Here is an 8,995-nt window from a genome sequence, read left to right as displayed (position 1 = left end):
ACTGTGCATAGCCCCAGCCCTGGGTTCACCGGGGGCCTAGCGATATTGTGTCCTCTCAACCCCTTCTTTCTCTGGGAGACTAGAAAGCCTCATTGTCTTCGCGCCACCACCACCGCGCCCCCCCCCCCCCCCCCCCGCCTCGCAAACTACCAACTCAGGGACTGAGCGTTTTCTTGGGCTTTCTTTGTGTTCTTTGTGTCTCATGCGTTTCTGGTATATTAAAGGTGATTTTAAATGGAAAAAAAAAAAAAGACACAGCATATGGACAGAAAAAACCTTGAATTTTATAGGAAAGTTGGCCCTGTAAATTTTAGCATTAACAAGGACCTCAGAAATCATCTTTTTACCAGTCTAATCCTTTTACTGATAACACATCTGAAGCCCAGAGCTGAAGTGACTTGCTCAAGGTCACAGAGCTAGTTAGTAGCAGAGGCAGAAAGTGGGCGGTCTCTGACTTTTCTAGTGCTACATTGCCGACGGCATCTCTGAATTGGCTGGAGATGTTTCTGTAGAAGGAAATAGATAACAAAAAAATCCTTCTCAGCCCACCTATGTAGTAAGATCTAATCAAGTACAACAGACTGTTTAAAAGGAGAAAAGTGACAGGCTTTTGGCACGGTGCCCTGTTCATTCCCATCCCCTCCCCTCATACACGTTCCATGACCTTTAGCTGCAAGGATGCCCTTCCAGCTTGGGTATTCTTCCTCGGGATGAATGTGCTATTAGTGACCCTTTTAGGGCAGCCTGGACTGTTGCTTTTTCTACGTGGGAAGTTGTAGAGGGTTATGTCAGAACTTGGTAGATATCACGGCAGAACACCTGGGCTCAGTGCACCAATGCTCACACATGCGCGCACGCACACACACGCCCTCCTATCCATATGAGCAGGGCCAGTTTCTCACAAATCCCCCTCCTCTAATTGGTCTTGGCTCAGTAGTCCGTGTGGTCCAGTCTTGCTTACCAATGCCAAATTAGCCCCCATTCATCCTACATTGCAAACGAAACATCAAGTGTCTCTTTTACATTCCTTCTACTCAGGGTGCCATAATCATAAACAATCCTCTGCAAAATATTCCACAGGCCGACGTCTGCTTTCCTTTCCTCATTTCCCAAAAGGAGGTGATCATAAACAGAATTTCAAGAAATTTCTCCAGCAGCTGTTTGCATATACCACTACTTCTCTAGTTCAATCCTGAGGGTGTTTTCTACTGTCTGTTTATATTTGTGTTACCTAAGAAATAAATGCTCTTAATTTAAGAACGAATGAACGGTGTGAGGTGGCAAAGTTCTAGGCAGGACATAAATCTCACCAAATTGATCTTGTTCACCGAGAACTCGCCACAACGGCTTCAACCTCAACCATTCTGCTTATACTCTAGAACCATCTGGTAACAGCCACTAACATTAAAGGATTTGTGTTCTTTTTTTTCCCCCCCAAGCACCCATACTGAAAACAGAAAGAATTCTCTGCCTTTGCTCAACAAAGGGAGTCTTTCCAAGGAAAGTATCTTAAAAAAATCGAGACAAAGGAAATCTTTTCTAATTATGAAAGGGATCTGTGATCCTGGAGATGCGCCTGCTATTCACAGCTCTGCTACTTGCATCTCAAGCCAACAGGAAATGCTGCTCAGTGGGAGGCAATAACGTAAGCTGCTCGGGGCTCAGCGCCTCTGGTTCCTCACATCTCGACTGCAGGGTAGCCTGTAGGACAAGCTCATCAGGGTGGGGTAAAAACACTGATTCTGGATTCACACCGATCTGGATCCCAATTCAGTTTCACCAGTCATAGTCTCTGTGAGGAAGTTATGTTTTCCTGAAGATCAGATGGGGTTACTTATATTACATTCTTCCTAGGGTCACAGGATTAGCTGAGATGATTCAGGTAGCAGCTCTGAAGACCAGTAAAGCAGGTCCTTGGAGACGAACAAAAGTCATCCCTATGTTAGGGAGAGCGGAGCCAGAATGCCCTCGATGTGTAAAATGGCAGGGCATGCCCTACTCATCCGCTAGGGCCAAAAAGTTCCTGGCTAAGTTTAAGAATTGCTCAATCAATTATAGACTTAAAGGATAATTGAGTATTCTTTGTTTCTCTTGGCAAAATCATGATTTGCAAAATCCTATCTGGCAAGAGGAATGTTCCAAAGTTCTCTCTCTCTTTTTTCTTTTAGAAAATTATTTTAATTGCAAAAGTTGCATTACATGGACAACCTCTGGAGTTCCTCTCAGGTCAGAGCATTCTGTCTCTGAGCATGGAGAATGTGGTAGAAGGAACTTGCTTAGGCATGGGTGCCAGACAGCCCTAGAGTAAGCCTGGGTGCCACCTCTTGCCGCCTGTTACTTGGTCAAGGTCTGGCATCTCTCTGCAGCTCCATTTTTTCATCTGTATACATGGGTGTAATACCTACCTTACAGTATGGTTGTAAGAACGAGGTGAGAATAGTGTATGTTCAAGTGCCTAACGGGATTCTAAGCACATGGTAGATAATGAATAAATGAGGGCACCTCTACCCTTCCTCTCCAAAGTCACCCAGGAGGGTGACCCAAGTCTCTATGAACCTCCCAGAGAGCTCTTCCTTAGGGAACGATAGCTATGGATGAGGCTTTGCCATTTGAGCATATTCTCTATGCGACCTGTTACTTAAGCAGCCCCTTGAGATTTTGTTAGGAGGAAGGAGGATGAGAGAAGTTAATGACAGATATCTAGGGGCTGGAATTTTGGCCCTGCTTAGCTGGCTGCTTTGAGGACATCACCCTGCCCTATGTCCATCCTGCCACCTATTGGGTATTCAACAAATATTGATTGAGCACCAGCTCTGTTAGCATTGCACCTGGGCCTGGCAGACAACAGTGAGGAATCAGTGACCCCTGCCCCTAAGAGTTCACGGCCACGGGAGAGACAGAGAAAGAGAAGTATGCGGACAATTAACATGCAGTCCCGCGTCATCAGAGCCAAGAGAGGAGAAGTACCGAACACCACGGGCATGGCAAGCACGGGACGTGTGCTTCCTGGGAGGCTGTTAAGTTGGCGCTACTTTAAATGTATTCGGTGAGGGGGCCACCTGGGTGGCTCAGTCGGTTAAGCATCTGCCTTCGGCTCAGGTCATGGTCCCAGGGTCCTGGAATCAAGCCTCACACTGGGCTCCCTGCTCAGCGGGGAGCCTGCTTCTCCCTCTCCCACTCCCCCTGCTTGTGTTCCCTCTCTCACACTGTGTCTCTCTCTGTCAAATAAATAAATAAAATCTTTAAAAAATGTATTCAGTGAGGGGTAGGGAAAAGTCTACTTTTAAACTGTTTTTTAAAAGAATAATATAATAATGGGGTGCCTGGGTAGCTCAGTGGGTTGAGCGGCTGACTCTTGCTTTCAGCTCAGGTCAAGATCTCAGGGTCCTGGGATTGAGACCCCCCTCCGGCTCTGTGCTCAACAGGGAGTCTGCTTAAGATTCTTTCTCCCTCTCCCTCTGCCCCTCCCCCTTTCTCTCTCTCAAATAAATAAAACCTTTTTTAAAAAATAAAAATAAATAGGGGCACCTGGGTGGCTCAGTCGGTTAAGCATCTGCCTTCGGCTCAGCTCATGATCCCGGAGTCCCGGGATCGAGTCCTGCATCGGGCTCCCTGCTCAGCAGGGTGCCTGCTTCTCCCTCTGACCCTCTCCCCTCTCATGCTGTTTCTCTCTCTCTCTCTCTCTCAAATAAATAAATAAAATCTTTAATAAAATAAATAAAAATTTAAAAATAATGTAACAAACACCGGTACATCTGTTACACCACTTAAGAAATAAAACACTACAGTGGGATGGGGAAAATGGGTAAAGGTGGTCACAAGGTACAAACTTCCAGTTATAAGATAAATAAATAAGATAAATAAGATATACTGTACAGGGACGCCTGGGTGGCTCAGTCAGTTAAGCGGCTGCCTTCGGCCCGGGTCATGATCCCAGCGTCCCGGGATCGAGCCCCGCATTGGGCTCCCTGCTCAGCGGGGAGCCTGCTTCTCCCTCTCCCACTCCCCCTGCTTGTGTTCTCTCTGTCAAATAAATAAAATCTTAAAAAGAAAAAAAGATATACTGTACAGCATGGTGACAGCAGTTAACAATACCATATTATATATTTGAAAATTGCCAAGAGGGTAGATCTTTAAAGTTCTCATCATAAGAAAAATAATTATAACTACAGGAGGTGATACATGTTAACTAAACTTGCTGTGGTGATCATTTTATAATAGGTTACCTATATCAAATCATTACATTGTGTACCTTAAGCTAATACAATATTATATGTCAATTATCTCAATAAAACTGGAAAACAGAAACTCAGAAAACAACCCACTAGAAATACAGTTGAAACCTATGTATCCCTTCCTCCCCCATTCATATTTTTATACTTTACTATATGGGTATGAATACCATGTGACATATAGAATTTTTTAGTAAAACAAATATTAATAAAAACTATGTTCAGGGACATTTACTTGGCCAATTCACTTTTACTAGCTGAAAGTCAAAGCAGATCAAACTTCTGAGAGATTTTGCAAAGCTTTTTCTTTTTCTTTTTTTTTAATAATTATTTCCCAAGTTTGCCTTTGGGTTTCTGAATCCTACACATTTGGGGCAGGGGGCAGGATTGATAATTTTTAAAAATTAGAAAATAGGATATAGGATAAATCACTCATTCACTGTAAAATGTCACTATACTTTATATTATTCAGTTTCAGAATTTCTGCTGCCTTGACCGCTACTAGATATACATACTGTAAAAACGTTCAGCAGAAATAGGTCTGTGCTAAAGAGAACAGTTATTTATTTTTTAAAAATTATCCTACTTGGGGCGCCTGGGTGGCTCAGTCATTAAGCATCTGCCTTCGGCTCAGGTCATGATCCCAGGGTCCTGGGATCGAGCCCTGCATCAGGCTCCCTGCTCGGTGGGAAGCCTGCTTCTCCCACTCCCACTCCCCCTGCTTGTGTTTTCCCTCTCTCGCTGTCTCTCTCTCTGTCAAATAAATAAATAAAATCTTAAAAAAAAAAAATTGTCCCACTCAAGGGGTGCCTGGGTGGGTCAGTTGATTAAGTGCCTGCCTTCGGTTAAGGTCATGATCCCAGGGTCCTGGGATCAAGTCCCCCTGCCCCCACCCCGCATGTGCGCTTGTATATATATTTATTTATATAAATAAATAAAATCTTAAAAAAATAAAAATAAACAGGGATTCTAGATCAGATTGGCTAGAAGGGCAATTTTTTTTTAAGATTTTATTTATTTGAGAGAGAGAATGAGATAGAGAGAGCATGAGAGGGGGGAGGGTCAGAGGGAGAAGCAGACTCCCTGCTGAGCAGGGAGCCCGATGTGGGACTCGATTCCAGGACTCCAGGATCATGACCTGAGCCGAAGGCAGTTGCTTAACCAACTGAGCCACCCAGGCGCCCGAAGGGCAATTTTTTTAAGCAAGGGTTTGGGGTCCTTCACTTGGAACACGGGCCCTACAGCATACCCAGAGAGGGGGGCAAAGAGGGAGCTGGAAAGGAGCAAGGAGGGACACCAAAGAGTTCAGAGCGGGGCACCCTTCCTGGGACAGAAGATCGAAAACCAAACATAGGCAAAAAGATTCACCCCAGTTTTATTATTTATTTTTTTTAAAGATTTTATTTTTTATTTATTTGAGAGAGACACAGCGAGAGAGGGAACACAAGCAGGGGGAGTGGGAGAGGGAGAAGGAGGCTTCCTGCCAGGAAGGAAGCCCGATGATGCAGGGCTTGAACCCAGGACCCTGGGATCATGACCTGAGCTGGAGGCAGACGCTTAACCGGCTGAGCCACCCAGGCGCCCCAGATTTAGCCCAGTTTTAGACCTGCCACTCAAGTTCGGAACAGAAACTGGATCCCCAAGCACAGGGCATGTGGACATGCAGCAGCAGGAAGCTAGGCACCTGTTGAAAAATCACAACCGGGATGAGCCAGGTAATTCAATCCAAACGTAGCAAGGGAAACAAGAACTGGAAGTCTCTCCTAGAGAGAAGCAGGTCTCTGGCAGACCCTGGAGGTACTTGGGGGACAGAAGAACGCAGAGCAGAAGCACATGGATTATTCAAGAGACCCGGGAGGAAAGGGGCTCAGCCGGGTACAGCCTCTAACAGCATCACAAGAGAGCTGGCCGAGCCCCACTTCCTGGACCTTTGTAACAGTAGAAGCCACTTGGTCTGTACACAGGGGAGACGGTAAACTGTCCCCCCCAAGTGCTTGAAAATAAACATCCCCTCTGAGATGTAAACACATTACATTAACTGCTCAGAGATAGGCAGCTCGGAGAGACAAATGGTTCTGAGGCCAGCAAGACTTGACGTGGGCGAGGGCATTAAGAGGTCGAGACACATGTTAATACAACGCAAAGAGCAGAGGCAGATCTCCCTTCTCCTGTGTATGTCACACCAACTGTACTTTTATAGATCACAAAGATGCTCAAACCATCACCTCCCACCCAACCTGCCGTTCAGAGCTCGGCGGGCGAGTGGACACCTGGAGCTACCACAAGGTGGCACTGCCCGCCACCCAAGAGTTCAGTTCATCCAGGTCAACCCGGTTCCTCTGAAGATGACTGAAATCACGGATGTATTGGGTTGCCTTTTTCCTTATTACCTTATGAAATGAGTCAAAATTGGAACTTGTCATAAAGGAGAGAATATGCTGGCAAGAAGGGTCAAGTATCTAGTCCCTTTTGTAGTTACATTTCCTCTGTAGAATAATAGATGGTCATTCTTATTTATAACTTTCCATCTCTTTTAAGCTTTCAGTAGTATAAGGTACCACGTCTAACTATAACCAACTGACGATATCACATACAGTCACCTGCAAGGTCAGACCCTGGATCAGGGGAAGGCCATCAAGTAACCATTCCTCTGTCTCTTGGCAGATATCTGGCTTTTCCTATTTGCACCTCTCTATTTTTTTTCATCACTGTGTGCTCTTCCAATTGAGGTGTTTTCAAAGAATTTAAAACCACATCGATGTACAGAGTGCAGTATTTTGAGACCCTTTGTGCTCCCCCCCCCCATAAGGGAACAGGCAGACAGGAACATGGCTGTCAAGTCAGTGGGGACCAAGGGATTAACTAGGACGGGTGTGAACAATGAATCCAAGGGATTAGGAGCCAAAAGTCAGCATCCAAAAGATCCAAAGCAAACACCAAAGTCAAGGAAAGGAAGAGGATCCCAAGAGGAAGACAAAATTCAGGAATGGGTAAGAGATGCATATGAAGAGGAAGCTGTTGGGGAGCTGATGAAGAGGATCTGAGATGATATTCCATTAATACAGGAGGATTTTTGCAGGTGTCCAGAGTATGTACCAAGCTGGCTTAAAGCTCTCAGGGCAAGACAGACTATTAAATTCCTGATTGACCACATTCTCATTGGTTGATTGGGGGGAGGGAGAACACTCTGCCAAAGCTGGCCACTAACTAAGGGTCTCTGTTATGGGGCTAGGTTGAGGTCAGAAACTGGCAGATGACTGATCCTTTGCTCCTGGGGACCTGGAGGGCAGCTGACTTTAATTCTCCTTAAGCAGATAGCTGTGTACCCTTGTCCGGTTTCCAGCTGAGTAAAAGTTAGGGCTGCCAGGATCATCCAGGAGCAGGTCAACACTGAAATGCTGAATTGAGAAACGGTAAAGGGAAAATTCGTAGCAGCTGTTGCTACATAATGCACTCCCTCCCTCCTCTTGGGGTTATAGCACCACCACCTCTTCTGTTGGGGAAATGCTGTTCCCTGACTCTAGAGGGTTTTGTGGGACTGCCAACCCCAGTCCTCTGCTGAACACCCAGCTGCCCACAAGGGTGGGCATGACCAAAAAGGTGCCCATCACAGTACTCACCCCCTGACCAAATGATTGGCCCAAGGAGTAGGCATTTGATTCAAGGTAGACCAGATTCCTTCTATAGAATTTGTTGGGAGTTCAGGGAAGATCTTAGATGGAAAGCTATAAGAATGTGACCCCAGAATGGCTGACAGTCCCATCCTCCACTGGATGCCTGGCCAAGGTTCCCCTTCAGTGAAGGACTTGCCCCAGCTGCGGGGAGTGTTGTTGGCACACAGCTTTGGCTGTCAGCCTTCAGGAATTGCCTCAGCTACAGAGAACCTCCTTGCTCAAGGTCACTCCTTTCCCTGCGCAGCCTGCCTCCAAAGACTGAGTGACCCAGGAGTCAGGCCACCTCATTCCGATGTGGGACAATTCTGACAGGCCATTCAAACTCCACTGTTCCTTATGGGGTCATCCGCGGCTGGCTGGGTCCGCACCACAGCGTGATTTTTCCCTCTGCCCAGTCCTGCATCCTGCTTTTCCCTTCCCTATGTATTAATCCTGAGGATACACCTTTAAAAAAAAAAAAAGATTTTATTTATTCATTTGAGAGAGAGAGAGCACAAGCAGGGGGAGCGGCAGGCAGATGGAAAAACAGACGCCCCGCTGAGCAGGGAGCCCGACTCGGGGCTCGATCCCAGGACCCTGGAACCATGACCTGAGCCAAAGGCAGACGTTTAATGACTGAGCCACCCAGGTATCCCCCTGAAGATACGCCTTAATAAATATTCCGAGTGTTAAACTCCATATCCGGGTCTTCCCTCCAGCCTGCATCACTCATGACATCGAGGAACTTGAAAGAATGAAGTTGACATACAGAGAGAATCTGAATTAGGGGGAGAGAATAAGAGAACTGGCTGGATGCGATCACCCAGGGGCCAGAGCCAACGCTGACATCCCGCGCTTTGACTGTGTGAATCTATTAATCCACATTTGAGATGTTTTGTTTTAAAGCTGGTCTGAGCTGGCTTCCGATATTTGGAGCAGAATCAGTCCCGGCTGATACAAAGACCAACTGAACTAACTCACGGGCTGTTTTTTTAATATTGGCTAAAAATAGATGGCTTGTGGAGGGGACTTACATGATATTGTATAAATTACTCAGCCTCGCCGGGCCTTGGTTTCTTCATCTGTAAAATGGATATTATTACCTATTTC

The sequence above is a fragment of the Mirounga leonina genome, unplaced genomic scaffold (genome assembly GCF_011800145.1).
Source record: "Mirounga leonina isolate KUSES-001 unplaced genomic scaffold, KU_Mleo_1.0 Mir_126, whole genome shotgun sequence".
In the NCBI taxonomy this organism is placed as follows: Eukaryota; Metazoa; Chordata; class Mammalia; order Carnivora; family Phocidae; genus Mirounga; species Mirounga leonina.
Note: the sequence above shows the minus strand (reverse complement) of the source record.